Source organism: Lathyrus oleraceus, chromosome 4 (genome assembly GCF_024323335.1).
Source record: "Lathyrus oleraceus cultivar Zhongwan6 chromosome 4, CAAS_Psat_ZW6_1.0, whole genome shotgun sequence".
Taxonomy (NCBI): domain Eukaryota; kingdom Viridiplantae; phylum Streptophyta; class Magnoliopsida; order Fabales; family Fabaceae; genus Lathyrus; species Lathyrus oleraceus.
This window is the reverse complement of record NC_066582.1, coordinates 463,209,075-463,226,355: the sequence shown is the minus strand read 5'-3', so window position 1 is coordinate 463,226,355 and position 17,281 is coordinate 463,209,075.

Genomic DNA, 17,281 nt, shown 5'->3' with positions numbered 1-17,281 from the left:
AACTACGTAGCTTTGAATTCCTTATTGTACATGAGAATACGTATGAGCGAAACCCACAATCTCATCAAGCACCCTAATAAAAATCTTTTTGCGACCCCTTTTCTTTTCCTTTTCAATTTTTTATCACTCGAAGAAAATAACTGACATATGCTAACATTCAATTGTAGATCTAACTAAAAGGTCCCTATTGAGTACAACAGATGTGAGGGGTGTTAATACCTTCCCCTTACATAATCAGCTCCCGAACCCGAATTTGGTTGCGACGACCATCTTCTCTTTCTTTTAAGGGTTTTATCGATATTTTCCCCTTCCTTTTTTGGAATAAATATTTGTTGGTGATACTGTTCAATCATTCCGCGAATGCTCGTAAGGTCGTATTCTTCGAGATGCGACACATGTTAAGTTTATGGCTAAAGTTGTTTTAGATAGATGTCTGATCGAATGTGGAAATGATTATAACTTACTTATTTTATCGTACAACGACTAACTAGATGATGATTTAAACTTTGATCATCAAGTTTAATGATAATGATTCTTCAAGTTTGATTTGATTTAAAGTTTTAAGATCTCATAAGAAGTTGAGTAAGTACATGAATGTTTGTGTTTCAAGTAACGTAAAATATTTAGTATATCTTTTTATTGTTTCAACTATTTTGTAATTGTTAAATTTATTAGAAAGATAATAATTTTTTATATTAATAATGTAAGTTAACTTTACTTTGGTGTTTTAGTTGATGTTGAATTTTCTTGAGTTGACACGGTTGAACTTGTTGTGCTAATAATGAAAGTTGAGTTTTCTTTGGTGTTTTTGTTGTTGTTAAATTTTATTGAGGTGAGTGAAGGTGTGAAAAACATAAGAAATGAGGGGTTTGAATTGGGTTTTACAAGCAATTTTTTTTCCAAAACAAAAAACACCACTAACAAGTTTAACAATGAAAAGATAAAAACAAAATGATTTTTATCCTGGTTCGCTTGAAACTCAAAGCTAATCCAGTCCATCCGCCAAGGTGATTTGCCTTATACCCAAGGACTTAATCAACTATAATCAACAGATTAAAATAAACACAAAGAATACCCTTCTTTGTCTTCTTAAGGATCCAACTAAACCTTAGTCTCATCAAGGACTCATAAAGAACAACTTTCTTTATCTTCTCAAGGATAACCTCCTTAAGGAATCAAACAAATAGTTTGACTAAAATTTTATGTGTTACAAGATGCTTCTACAAAAGCAGATTTACACAAAATGAATAATAAATACTTAAAGAACACTGTATACAAAAGACGATAACTTTTCACAAAGAAAATTAGCTTGTCAAAATACTTGTGTAGATAAGCAATTTTTTTTAAGTCTCCAATGCATGCTTATATAGTGTAAGCATGTGACCGTTGGAGGGAAAAATGGGGAAAGCTCCATGAGCAGATGTCCACTGTTGGATGAGAAAGGAATCATACCACGTATTGTCCTTTCACCCACATATTCAGTGACAGGGGTGATGAATACTACAGTCCTTGCCCACGAAATCAGGTAGTGGAAAGGTTGTTCGATTTGTACTATATACTATTTGATCACGTTCCCATTTGATCTTATCTTCAGATTCATTGACTTCTGATAAAAGATGATTGAAGCATGAAGTGAAGACGTAGAGAGCTGGATTCAGAACCTTTAGAACCTTGGATTAGAACCTTGACAACACCAGTAGTCTGGCTTGAGTTCTTAAGTGTCTTCAGAGTCTTCAGAATCCTTAGTTAAAACCTTCATAACTTCAATCATCTGTCTTGAGATCTTCAGAATCTTCAGCTACATAACACAACTTCAGAAGCTTGTCATTCTTCGGAAGTTTGTTGATCAGAGTCACGTCTAGAAGCAAAAACTGAGAGAATATTACAACAACAATATAGAGTCTCCTCAGAAGCTTCTAATGGGTGAAATAACACAGAAGCAGAAAGAACATTGCAGCAACAATATTAACGTCTTTCAGAACTTCTAAATGCAACGCAGAAACGAATTTGGAACGCAAAGTTCAGAAACTGATGATGTTGCACATCATATGATCAAAATCAGAACTGGTTGTTAAAGCTACACAATAACAAACCATTAGGGTACCAAAATTGTTCTTCCACAAATACAAAACTGTTATCATCAAAACTCAAGGTATAGATGCAGAACCAAATTTTGTTCTAACAGTGACATGGTTGATTAATGATTATAGTGAGGAATTTGGCAAGTATAATTATTTTCTAAGCTTACTCTTAGATTTCTTGAGCAATTTGGAAAGGAGAATTTTGTGTTGAAGTGATTGTTGAGTTTCTTGATTTCAAGTAAGTTAATTTATTTTGTTAGACGGTGTGGCTAGTGATCGAGAGGGGGGGTGAATAGATCACCTCTTTTAAAATAAACGGATTTAAAAATTCTTATCAGAGTTATTGATACTTAGCGGAAAATTACAGTCCCGAATCGACTTCCGTCTATCCTGAACCGCTACTAGAAAACCGGACACGCGAATTTATTGCTGGATTTGAATAAGAACGATAGAGATTATTAACACCAGAATATTATCAAATCAAATGCACTTATCACTAAATTCTAATTCCAATGAATAAAACTCAGCTGACAGTTTTGTCAAACATTTGGTGTATGTGATCAATGATAAACAATGGTGGAGTTTAGATAAAGAAGTTTTCTTGCCACTATTGTATCACGAAATGTACAGCCACAATACACCAACTGAAATCACAAAACTGTTGAAAACGTAAAGAGAGATAAGGAAAGAATACGATACGCAGAGATTTGGTAAGGAAGTTCCCCACTGTCGTCCTCGCGTGTGGGTACGTCTCCCTCTCAATTTCAAATGAAATTGAGAACTGTTATAATCAATAATGCCGAATTCGTTGATACAAGGTTACAATACAAAGACAAAAGTCTAAATCCCAAGATCTTCTTCTTGTATAAAACCTCCACTTGATCTGAGCTCGATCAAGAATTTCCTGCAAGAAATTGCAAACAATTCACCGGTTCCACGACCTGTTTGCGAAATTCCCCAATTTCCAAACCCTATGCTACGGCTGAATCTATTCTGCAAACGTGACTAACAAACCCGCAATAACACTCCAGTTCTTGAAGGACAAACCATTTGGTTTTTCCTTGAAACCCCCTTCAACCTTCAACTCAGCTAGATCCTCGATCGTTCCACTGAACACCTCAGCTAGATCCTTGATCGTTCCACTGAACGTTATCTCGTTGATCCTTTAATCCAAAGAACAAGAATGATTATGTGTTGATGTTCTTGAAGAAAAGAGATTGAGAAGATGAAGAAGATGAAGTCTTTTTCAGGTTTCTAACTGCTCAAACAATTGTTGCTACACACTCCTTTGATTTGTGTTACAACTATTTTTCACTTGTGAATTCGTACTATATCACTGAGCTGTCAAAATACTTCTTATATGTGAAAGACAGAAGCTGTTAGTAGACAAAACAGAATTATGTATTGATACAAAAGATTATGCATCGATACACACTGTAGCTTTGATTGATTTTAGAGAATTAATACAAGCATGTATCGATACAAAGCTCATATGTATCGATACATAGAACATTTTAACTAAGCATGTATCGATACAAAGCTCGTATGTATTGATACATAGAACATTTTAACTAAGCATGTATCGATACAAAGCTCGTATGTATCGATACATACTGAAACAAAAACATTTTGTGATTTAAAACAAATTTATGTATCGATGCAGATGAACATGTATCGATACATACTGACACAAAACAGTTTTTATTAGTTCTTTTAAGAAATGTATCAATGTGGATCTTTATGTATAGACACGAAACAATAGTATAGGTTAAAAACACAAATGAAACATGTAAAATAATGCACAACCAACAATTAGACAATGATCACACAATTTGCTATCATTCAAAACTTATTCAAAGTAAAGAATTTGCTCACAAACTCCCCCTTTTTGATGATGGCAAATTTTTAGCAAGATGTGTGATACTCCCCCTGAGTTTGTGCATATCTGTCAACATCTGCATTTCTCCCCCTTTGTCAACATCAAAAAGTAGAAAAAAACAGTTTTATCAAGGCAACATGTTGTAGCAGGACACAGCAAAAATGATAAAGAAGCTAACAATCACACAGAAGGAAGCTTAAAAAGTAAAGAATCACTCACAAAGAATGACAAATAAGGGCAATAACACCAGAAGTAAGCATAAGGAAATAAGCATTTAACTAGTAGAAGGTATTTAAAAATTACATAAGCCAAGACATATAAGGTGCAACTAATCTAAAAAGAAAAAAAAACTCAAGCAACATGCAATGAAATGCAGTGAAATGAAATGATGATGGTTTAATGTGGATTATAGCTACCACAAGACTCCTCGTCATCTCTATCAGGATCTCTGAAGCTTGGCGGAGGCGGAGGAGGAGGCATTGCATCTGGATTGTGGCCCATGAAGGTGTAGTGCCTGAACCGGTCCTGAACTTCAACACTTCTGAATCTGTCCATAATACCAGGATTGGCACGGCAGTCGTCCATAAAACCAGACATTTCATTGTAGAAGACTTTGTGCCACTTAACCAAGTCCGTGTGCCAAGAGTGTTGGTTATGGTACATCCGTGTATGATCGTCATGCCACTCACGATGCTCCTTATGCCACTCGCTTTGTTGTACATGCCAAGACCGTGCCTCTTCATGACGTTCTTGGTTGGCAAGCTCCATTTGTTAAAGCATTTGAGTTAGGTGGGAAGTAGGTGTTGAAGATGAAGCACCGCCGGAGAACGGAGGAATCGTTGGTTCAGGTACATAGTTGGTTGGAGACCACCTTTGTGGCACCCAATCACCCCAACCAGCATTGTCATCAGCTGCAGGCACATCTGCTTCGTTCACATCATGCATTTCTTCATCAGGTTGGTCTTCAACTACATGAATTCGTTCAGAAGGCACATCAAAATTATAGATCCTTGTTTTGGATTTCCTTTCAAAGAAATAGAAACATTGATGTTCCTTGTCCCACCGATATCCCATATGAGATAAAGTGGAAGAGTCAAACTCTTGAGCAGCAGATGGTGATATGAGAGGAACTAAAGGGATTGCAACATTCCAGAACGTAAGAATTTTCATGATTTGAGACGCATAACCAAGAGCAACATTCTTGGCACTGTTACGCACGAAAAAGAGACGCTTCACAAAGTAATTTGCCCAATTCAAGGGAACCTTATTTTGAAGAATATACAAGAGATGAATGCCTGCCCTGTCTAACCTAGAATGTCCACTGTTTGTTGGACGTAGAATGTGCGAGATAATCCAATGAAGTATACGAGGAATTTTCTTAATCATACCAGACGTAACCTGTTCATCCTCACCCAGCGGTTTGTCCAATTTCAAGATAGATAGAGTAAACTCCTTCAGGTTAAAGTCAGTATCAACCTTCAAGTCATGCCAAGTCTTGAAATTATGCGACGAAAGCGGAATTTGAAACATTGTTTCCCAATCACCAGCCTCAAAAGTATAGGTTCTGACACCAATAGAACACTTAAACATATATCCTTTACCAGATTGTAAGCCAGCATAAAATGCACGGATAAAATCCTCATGGTAATCATCCTTTGTAGTAAAAAATGAACCAAGTTTTTGTGCATTAAGGAGTTCAACCACATCATTGAGATGCAGATGAATAGCATCATGTTTATCGAAGACATGGGGTTTCATAACTAACCTTGTCTTGAAAGAATCCTCAAACTCAGTAGCAATTGCAGGATGAAGCAAATCTAAGGCATTAGGAGGAATTTCTGGTAACTGCTGAGAAGTGCCAACCGGTTCCTTTCCTTTTCCTTTTCCCCTTGCTCTAGCCGGAATGATTCTTGGAGGCATGGTGATGAAAAATTGAAGAAAAGTGAGATGAATTTAGGGTTTTGGAGAGAATGATGATGAAGGAGATTAGGGTTAGCCGCAAGTTTTCAGAGGTAGGGGAACTACTGATACCAAGTTTGTGAGAAGATGTGATAAGAATTGCTGATGTGTCGATCCATGAGTGAAATAAAATGCATTTAATCCAAATAAAAATCAGTATGTGTCGATGCATATGGGAATGGATCGATCCATGTCACGCATTTTTTTTTAAAGGTTCTATGTATCGATACAAACGACGAATGAATCGATACATACTGAACCAATTTTGACAGATATGAAATGAAGAAGACATGAATCGATACATACATCTTTGAATCGATACATACTGATGCCAAACCAAATTTTAATTAATTTTTATGAAGTATGGTTATACATTATGAAGTATGTCATGATAATGATGCACAAGTATAATTCACAAATCAGATATTAATGTTCAAACAATATATGCAAAGAAATTCACATAAACGAAAATAAGGAATTTTGTTCTAACATACACAATCACATAGTTCTAAAAGAGATATAGAAAGGAGTGATATTACCTCTATTGATGTAACCTTGTGAGGTATAAATGAAATCTAAAACAAATCTCATCAACCAAGGTGAGGCATAATATAAATAAGAACAAACATGCTTAAGACAGCAATGGAGAGAGATCTAAGATCCCTAATTCACGACGAATGTTGAAGAACGGTTTCGTTGCCAAAGGTTTAGTGAAAATGTCAGCAAGTTGGTTTTTAGTATCAACATGCTCAAATACAACGTCTTCTTTTTCAACATGATCGCGAAGAAAGTGATGTCTAATCTCTATGTGTTTAGTGCGTGAGTGTAAAACAGGATTTTTAGTAAGGTTTATGGCACTAGTGTTGTCACATTTTATTGGAATATGTTTGAGTTGAATGTTAAAGTCTTGTAGTTGTTGCTTTAGCCACAAAATTTGAGCGCAACAACTACCGGCTGCAACGTACTCAGCCTCTGCAGTTGACAAAGCCACAGATACCTACTTTTTGCTATGCCAACTTACCAAGGAGTTTGAAAACAAGTGACATGTACCACTCGTGCTTTTCCTATCTTATTTGCAGCCAGCAAAATCAGAATCGGAGTAACCTACTAAGCTACAATCACTTCCTTTGGAATACTAAAGCCCATATTTAGATGTTCCATGAAGATATCTAAATATACGCTTAACAGCTTTCAAGTGTGATTCCTTAGGATTTGATTGATATCGTGCACACATACAAACACTAAACATGATGTCAGGTCTAGAAGCAGAAAGATACAGAAGAGACCCAATCATACCTCTAAACTTTTTGACATCTACACTCTTACCATGCTCATCTTTATCTAGATTTCCGTTGGTAGGCATAGGGGTGTCAATTGATTTTGAGTCGTTCATTCCAAAGCGCTTGAGTAGTTCTCTGCAGTACTTTGTTTGACATACTACTGTACCCTCATCAAGTTGTTTTATCTGAAGACCTAGGAAGTAATTCAGCTCCCCCATAAGACTCATCTCAAATTCACCCTGCATAACCTTAGAAAATTCTTCGACCAAGTGTGTGTTAGTTGAACCAAAAATTATATCGTCTACATAAACTTGAACTAAAAGAATGTGCTTTCCCTTGTGTTTAATAAAGAGAGTATTATCCACTTTACCTCTTGAATATCCATGATCAATTAGAAATTTGCTAAGCCTTTCATACCAAACCCGAGGGGCTTGTTTAAGACCATACAAAGCTTGTTTTAATTTGTAAACATAATCTGGATTTTCAGCATTCTCAAAACCAGGAGGTTGTGAGACATATACCTCTTCATTTATGACACCATTTAGAAACGCACTCTTTACGTCCATTTGGTAAAGCTTAAAATTATTAGAACACGCATAGGCAAGCAAGAGACGTATAGCTTCAAGGCGAGCAACTGGAGCATAAGTTTCCTCATAGTCTATGCTCTCCTCTTGGTTATACCCTTGTGCTACTAAACGTGCCTTGTTCCTAATTATCACTCCGTTTTCATCAAGTTTATTTCTAAAAACCCATTTAGTACCTATGATATGATGATCTCGCGGACGAGGGACAAGTTCCCAAATGTCATTTCTTTTAAATTGATTAAGCTCTTCTTGCATGGCCATTAGCCAACATTCATCAATCAAGGCCTCTTTGGCATTTTTAGGTTCTACTTGTGAAACAAAAGCGAAGTGAGAATAAAAATTACTTATCTTAGAACGAGTCATTACTCCCTTTGAAATATCTCCCAAGATGTTGTCAATAGGATGGTCTTTTGAAGATTTCCAAGCTGGTGGAAGGTCATTCACTTCAGCTGTCCTTTCTTCCTTATCTTCTTCATGACTAGTATCTTCCTCCTTCTCATGGGCAATTATTCTGGACTGATCAGTTTCCGTAACAGCTTCCTTGAGTATGTCTTATGTAGATACACCTGCGTCATCAAAAGAAATACCTTTTCCGACACTTTTCGGATAAGACTCATCAAAAGAAACATGGACAAATTCTTCAACAGTAAGTAAACGCTTATTATATACTCTATATGCTTTACTTGATTGTGAGTATCCAAGAAAGATACCTTCATCCGCTTTTGCATCAAACTTCCCAATATTTTCCTTACCATTATTCAAAACAAAACACTTACAACCGAATACGTGAAGATGTGACAAGTTTGGCTTTCTTCCTTTTAAAAGCTCATAAGGAGTTTTATTTAAAATAGGACGAATTAAGATCCTGTTTAAAACATAACAAGCTGTGCTAACTGCATCAGCCCAAAAATATTTTGGTAATCCACCCTCATTTAGCATTGTTCTTGCCAACTCCTCTAAAACACGATTTTTACGCTCCACAACGCCATTTTGTTGTGGAGTTCGAGGAGCTGAAAAGTTATGCTCAATACCATACTTGTCACAGTACTTATCAAAGTGATAGTTTTGAAATTCACCACCATGATCGCTACGAATTGTAACTATTTTGGAATTCATTTTGTTTTGGGACAGATTTGCAAAATTCTTAAAAGCAGAAAAAGTTTCATCTTTGCTATGAAGGAATATAGTCCAAGTAAATCTAGAATAGTCATCAACGATTACAAAACCATAATAATTTCCACCTAAGCTCTTTGTCCTAGAAGGTCCAAAGAGATCCATATGGAGAAGCTCAAGGGGTCGTGAAGTTGAAATTACATTTTTAGATTTAAAAGAGACCCTCGTTTGTTTTCCCATTTGGCACGCGTCACATAGGTGGTCTTTTGAAAATTTTATTTTTGGAAGACCGACTACTAGATCCTTAGATACAACCTTATTAAGAAAATCGAAATTAACATGCGCTAAATGTCTATGCCAAAGCCAAGAATCATCATTCAAGGTAACTAGACATTTAGTACTTGTTAAAGATACATCAAAAAGGTCAAGCATATAGATATTGTTTACTCTTACACCCTTAAACACAACGTTCTGTTCAGCATGTTCAATTATGCAACAAGTTTTTGTTAAAGAAACTTTATAACCCTTGTCACACAATTGACTTATGCTTAACAAATTGTGTTTAAGCCCCTCTACTAAATGGACATCATAAATAGTAGTGGTAGAGGGATTACCTACACTACCTTTGCCAAGTATAGCTCTTTTGTTATTGTCTCCATAAGTAACATATCCCTTCTTCTTTGCTTTGAAGTCTATAAAAAGCGATATGTCACCGGTCATGTGCCTTGAGCAACCGCTGTCAAGAAACCATCTCCTATCTACGGAAGCAAGGCACTCGTCCTACAATATCAAAAGAGAGAAGTTGGTACCCAATTTTCATTGGGTCCAAGTGGGTAAGTGCTAACATGGTTGCCTTTTGGCTTCCATTGATAAATACCTTTAGGAACAAGAAATCTCCTAAACTTGCATTTCTCAATGGTATGGCCAGCACGACAACAATAATGACATAAACCATGATGATGTGTTTGTTTATTCTTGTTCATTAAATCCTTTGGAATAAAAGAGTATTTTGCATATGGTGGATTTAATGACTTCTTAAACAACCTAGAGTCAACGGCATAAGTAACCTTAGGTTGTAAAGCTTTTTCCAATTTGACCTTGAGAGTGTTTACCTCTTGTTGCCAAATATGACAAGCTTCACAATACCCAACTTTACTACATCCATCAATGTCAATATTTTTTGAATTTTCTGCAATACTAGCTTTTAACCATTCTAAATCTTTTTCAGCTTTGTATACTTTACCTTCCAGAAATGAAAAAATTTGTTTATCGGAAGATAATCTTTTAAAAGCATCTACAGCTTCGTTATGCAGTTTTTCAAAAGCTATTTTCAGTTCAGAAAAAGACATAGAAAAGAAATTATTATAATAGGCTTGTTTTACCTTTTTATCATTGATTTTCTTCTTGTGGTAGGACAGATTTTTGGTGTGAGCCATAAGGCACAAATTTGCGGTTTCATCACTATCACTTGAACTTTGTGTGCTTGATGAATCACTATCACTTTCCCATGCAATGTAAGCTCTTCTTTGTTTGTTGTACCCTTTTGGTGGAGCTTTTCCTTGATCCTTATACTTCATAGGACAATCTGTTTTATAATGTCCAAATTTACCACAATTAAAACAAGATCCTTTTCCTCTACTCTTCTTATTCTCTTCCTGTTTTGAATCTGTAGATTGTCTTCGAAACTTCATGAGGTTTTTGTCGGAATGCTTGACTCCATTCTTTCGAATGAATCTATTATATCTCCTTACAAAAAGTCCCATTTCCTCATCATCTGAATCTTTGTCACTTTGCTCTTTTCATGAGGACTTAGAGCTAGAGGCCACAAGAGCCATTGGCTTCTTCTCTCCCTCTTTGTCTCTCTTCTTCTCCTTTTCCTTCTTACTTTTGTTCTCAAACTTTTCAAGACTTTCTAATGCTTGCTGATGTTCTTCCATCTTTCCAAACAGAGTTGTAATCGTAAGTGTCGTTAGATCGTTGGCTTCCTTAATAGCTGTTACTTTAGGTTGCCATTCCCTGCTAAGACATCTCAGAATTTTATTAGTAGCTATTTCATTGGAAACAGGTTTTCCAAGTGCATTCAAATGATTAGTGAGATGAGTAAATCTCTTTTGCATGTCGGAGATAGATTCTCCTTGTTTCATGCGAAAGAGCTCAAACTCTTGATTGAGTGTGTTAATGCGGGACTGTTTTACTTCAGTAGTACCCTCATGGGCAACTTCCAAAGCATCCCACATTTCTTTAGCTGTCGTGCAATGGGATACCCGATAATACTCATCAACACCAAGTGCTGAAATTAGCATATTTCGAGCTCTCCAATCACTCGACCACTTTTTATCATCTTTCTCATTCCAATCACCTTCTGGTTTAGGAACTATGGCGCCAGCCGCATTTGTCATAGTAATTTGAAAAGGACCATTTTCAATGGCAGCCCATACTAGCCTATCAAAAGAATTTATATGAACTCGCATGCAGTCTTTCCAATAGCCGTAATTTTCACCGTTGAAAATCGGCGCTCTATTATACGCCCCCTTTGGTTCAGAATCCATATCGTTACAGGCAGCCACAGAACACCAGCGAACCCGCGCTCTGATACCACTTGTTAGACGGTGTGGCTAGTGATCGAGAGGGGGGTGAATAGATCACCTCTTTTAAAATAAACGGATTTAAAAATTCTTATCAGAGTTATTGATACTTAGCGGAAAATTACAGTCCCGAATCGACTTCCGTCTATTCTGAATCGCTACTAGAAAACCGGACACGCAAATTTATTGCTAGATTTGAATAAGAACGATAGAGATTATTAACACCAGAATATTATCAAATCAAATGCACTTATCACTAAATTCTAATTCCAATGAATAAAACTCAGCTGACAGTTTTGTCAAACATTTGGTGTGTATGTGATCAATGATGAACAATGGTGGAGTTTAGATAAAGAAGTTTTCTTGCCACTATTGTATCACGAAATGTACAGCCACAATACACCAACTGAAATCACAAAACTGTTGAAAACATAAAGAGAGATAAGGAAAGAATACGATACGCAGAGATTTGGTAAGGAAGTTCCCCACTGTCGTCCTCGCGTGTGGGTACGTCTCCCTCTCAATTTCAAATGAAATTGAGAACTGTTATAATCAATAATGCCGAATTCGTTGATACAAGGTTACAATACAAAGACAGAAGTCTAAATCCCAAGATCTTCTTCTTGTATAAAACCTCCACTTGATCTGAGCTCGATCAAGAATTTCCTGCAAGAAATTGCAAACAATTCACCGGTTCCACGACCTTTTGCGAAATTCCCCAATTTCCAAACCCTACGCTACGGCTGAATCTGTTCTGCAAACGTGACTAACAAACCCGCAAGAACACTCCAGTTCTTGAAGGACAAACCATTTGGTTTTTCCTCGAAACCCCCTTCAACCTTCAACTCAGCTAGATCCTCGATCGTTCCACTGAACACCTCAGCTAGATCCTTGATCGTTCCACTGAACGTTATCTCGTTGATCCTTTAATCCAAAGAACAAGAATGATTATGTGTTGATGTTCTTGAAGAAAAGAGATTGAGAAGATGAAGAAGATGAAGTCTCTTTCAGGTTTCTAACTGCTCAAACAATTGCTGCTACACACTCCTTTGATTTGTGTTACAACTGTTTTTCACTTGTGAATTCGTACTATATCACTGAGCTGTCAAAATACTTCTTATATGTGAAAGACAGAAGCTGTTAGTAGACAAAACAGAATTATGTATTGATACAAAAGATTATGCATCGATACATACTGTAGCTTTGATTGATTTTAGAGAATTAATACAAGCATGTATCGATACAAAACTCGTATGTATCGATACATAGAACATTTTAACTAAGCATGTATCGATACAAAGCTCATATGTATCGATACATAGAACATTTTAACTAAGCATGTATCGATACAAAGCTCGTATGTATCGATACATACTGAAGCAAAAACGTTTTGTGATTTAAAACAAATTTATGTATCGATGCAGATGAACATGTATCGATACATACTGACACAAAACAATTTTTATGAGTTCTTTTAAGAAATGTATCAATGTGGATCTTTATGTATAGACACGAAACAATAGTATAGGCTAAAAACACAAATGAAACATGTAAAATAATGCACAACCAACAATTAGACAATGATCACACAATTTGCTATCATTCAAAACTTATTCAAAGTAAAGAATTTGCTCACATATTTGATATTCATCTTTTAAAATCTTTAATTGTTAGCATTATGATTTGAGTTGTTTGATATTGTTTTAATTATTTACATTTTAATTAGTCGAAGTAGTTTTCTTGTTTATAAGGCGTGAAAATAATTTATTTATAGGCCTTATTATAAGCTAGATTGTTAATACCATTTTTATAATGTAAAATTTTAAAAGAACTATAATACCATCTCTAAATTCATCTTAATTAGGGTTTAGTTTGTGCCTTAAATCATTGGTGCTTCTAAAATTGTTAAGTAATAGTGTCGGGTGATAGGCCCGCAAGTGCACGATTTTATCATAATTAGTATAAAAGACTGTCGTATCCCATAGAGACCAATTGTAACACTCTAATTCCCCAATGCATAATTATAATTAAATCATAGATTTTTCATAATATTCACACATAGGATATTACACATCTCAAAACATACACACATGTTGATCATGTAACACTTAATTTAAATAAACATGCAATACTTGTCGTTGCATTCTCACATTCACTTAGGGTATCATCGCAGTAGAAATACTCAATTAAAACACACTAAATTAAATCTTATGATAAATCTCATGTCATAATTAAAAAGCATCGACTTGTAAATCTTCTCCAAGTGCTTATCACACCAAAACATAAAATACGAGAGAGCATACATGGTCTCTAGGAAATTTCAACATAAAATAAAGAAATCGCTCCCAAGTGTTACATATTAGAGCATAATCAAAGATAAAACAACGAAACTAAAGAAAATTGCTCTAGGAGATAACTTCAACTCACAATAGTGGCTCTACTCTTGAGTATCTGCATGATGCCCATGTAAATAAAATATTCAAACAGAAGAGATGATAAATCACAAACAATAATAACAAGCATATACTACAAGGTAGGAGAATAACAAAACATCCTCTACATAATTTCATTCACAGTATAAGTCATCATAATCTCACACCCAAACTCATTTTTTTAATCACAACTCAACAATTATGCATATAACTCATCCTGCAATGCAATTCGACTATGCAACTCTATGCATATACATGTGTTACCAACTCAATATTTGGTTCTCTCTAGAACTGTGTCCCCTCTTCTGAATCCATGAGCCCCCTTTTCTGAGCTATAAACCCCCTGTTTTAAGCTTTGGACAACCCACTAGTCCCCTTTCTGAACTAGCAGACATGTCTTTTGGCATAACTCTTATGATGCATGACCATATCATTCAATGCGTTAAGACTCATCTACTGATCCTAATGTAATGCATTTATAACTCTAGTAATTCATTATATGGATTACATCACACCAAAATCACAAATGCACGTTATCAATCAATAGTGCAACACAAGCATGCTAGTAATTCATCTCATCAAAATTATATTTCAAACAACACATCAATTTAATTAACTCATTATGTAAACATAAGGATCACAACAGTTAATCATATAATGTTCCATAAACAACATGAAAATCTAAATAACATACAACAACATAATTCCCCTTTCGAACTACCACCACCACGACAACAATTATGCATATTCACAAACAAGCATCGCATAACTCAGATATTCATACACCACATACAACCAAATTTATAGATACAAAATATCATCTTTCGTTATTCACATAACAACACTAAATAATGTTATCGATTTAATTATAACAATTAAATAAATTTTCTAAATAAATTATTAAAACTCAAAAACCAAATGTAATCATATAATTAACTAATTTAAATTACCCAAGACATGCCAAACATCCGTTAACATGAATCGCACGCAGAGACGGAGCCATGTTCATTAGTGTGGGGTCATGTGCCCCACTATCTTTTTGAAAAAAAAATTACTATACATTTACATAACTATTTAAAAAAACTATTATACATTTACATAACTATTATTAATATAAAAATTATTTATTTAAATAGTAAAAATTTTGGTATGAATCTATTATTAGAAATTAAATATAAAATTATATGATATATGAATAATTATTTGAGATTTCATTTGAGATAATTAAGAATTTTTTATTTTGAAATTTAATTATAAACAAAAACATGTCATACTAAAACATAGACTAAAAATTTAAAAAACTGTATATTTTTTAAAGAAAAATCTCATAAAAATATTTATAAATAAAAAGATAGATAAATATTAATATTCATAATGAATTTGAGAAAATTACATTAAAAAGTTGAACAAATTATTTAATATTTTTTAAAGAAAAATCTCATAAAAATATATTTATACTTAAAAATAATAATTAAATGATACACATTAAAAAAATAAATTGCCCCAAAAACTTAAAATTTCAAGCTCTAGTCCTAATCGCACGACAACACAACACATAAAACCCAACTCAGCAGCTAGAAACACAGCCAACGACATTACACCTTAAATAAAATAGTATATTCATGTCTTTAAGTGCATATTCAGCATCTTAAGGCATCACCATAAGATAGTACTACGAGTTATCTTTTCAACGCTTCGAACCGCGTCTCGTTCCGAGTTACGGAACTCAAGTTATGATATTGTTTTTAGACATAGCGGAAGTTATGAAGGTTGACAGACATCATCCAAAATTAAATTTTTCTCATGGTCAGTTTGTCACTAAGTCCCATAATCCATGGATAATTATCGAGAATTTACTTTTCTGCATTTTCCGCCATAAAAGTCCTTCCGGGTCTCCGATTTTGATTCCGTATAAAATTTTGATCTCAGAATTCGATGTACAACAATTATCTAATGATTAAAACAACAATTTAACACATATAATTCTCAATTTTCTCAAAAATATATTAACCCCAAAGCTTCAAACCATCAACAATGGTGGAAAATATTAACAATTTTAAAACAGTAATTACATACCAAATTATACACGAAAATACACATAAATTCAGTCAATCAACATCATAATATCACAGAAACTCAAAATTTCATGAACAACCCAATACCCTATTGGAGGTTAAAGACTCCTCTGCCTTACCCCTCATGCATAAACCCTATTAAAAGTTATTATCTCCCCTTACCTTAGAATTCTAACAAACAAGCTTTTCTCCAATGGTTTTTCTCTCCTCTTCTAACTCTAGCGTTCTCTTCTTGACTCTTTCTCAAGTTCTCTAAGAATTGGATGAAACTTAATTTTCCCTCACCTTTTAGAATATATATACTTAGGATTTTCTACACAATTCTTTTTAATTACCTCATTAACCTTCAATACTTTTAACTCATACTTTCACCTCAAACTCACGTTATTCTATTTTTCTAATTTAATTATTAAACTCATATTAATAATAAATTAATTTTTCATCGAATCTCCTATTTATAAATAAAACTTAATTAACCATTTAGGTATTTCCTTTACTGCCCCCAACTTAATCTCCTAAATATCCCCATTGCCACTTATTTCTATACTAACTCTCATTTTCTCTATTATATAATTAATTAAATAATTTCTAATATAAAACCACAAATTTCTATTTTTATTTATTTCTAATATTAATTAAAAATATTAATATTAGAGTTATTTATTAATTATTCTACCAAACTTATATATTCTCACCACACACTTATAAACCACATACGTACCCTTATAATATTGGCACGCTGAACTAACTTCCCACACCTGAAACATCTTAGAGAAGCAGAAGCTTCTCCCCCACTTGATTCAAACTCGTTCCTGCAAATCAGTGGTTAGAATAACAGACGAGTACTGACAGTGTTTTCACACACACGTCACATACAAGAGATTAAACACATTATAACAACTTGGCCGACCGAACCGACCGACTCTGATACCACTAATATAACACCTTATTTCCCCAACGTACAATTATAACTAAATCATAGATTTTTCACAATATTCATAAATAGAATGTTACACATCTAAAAACACACACATCTGCTAATCATATAACACTTAATTTAAATGAATATGCAACACCTATCATCGCATGCTCACCTTCACTTAGGGTATCATCATCACAGAAATACTCAATTAAAATACATTAATTTAAATCTCATCATAAATCTCTTGTCATAATTAAAAAGCATCGACTCATGAGTCTTCTCAAAATGCTTGTCGTACCAAAACATAAAATACGAGAGCTCTCTTAAAAATCGCAACATAAAACAAAGAATCTCCCCCCAGTGTTACATAT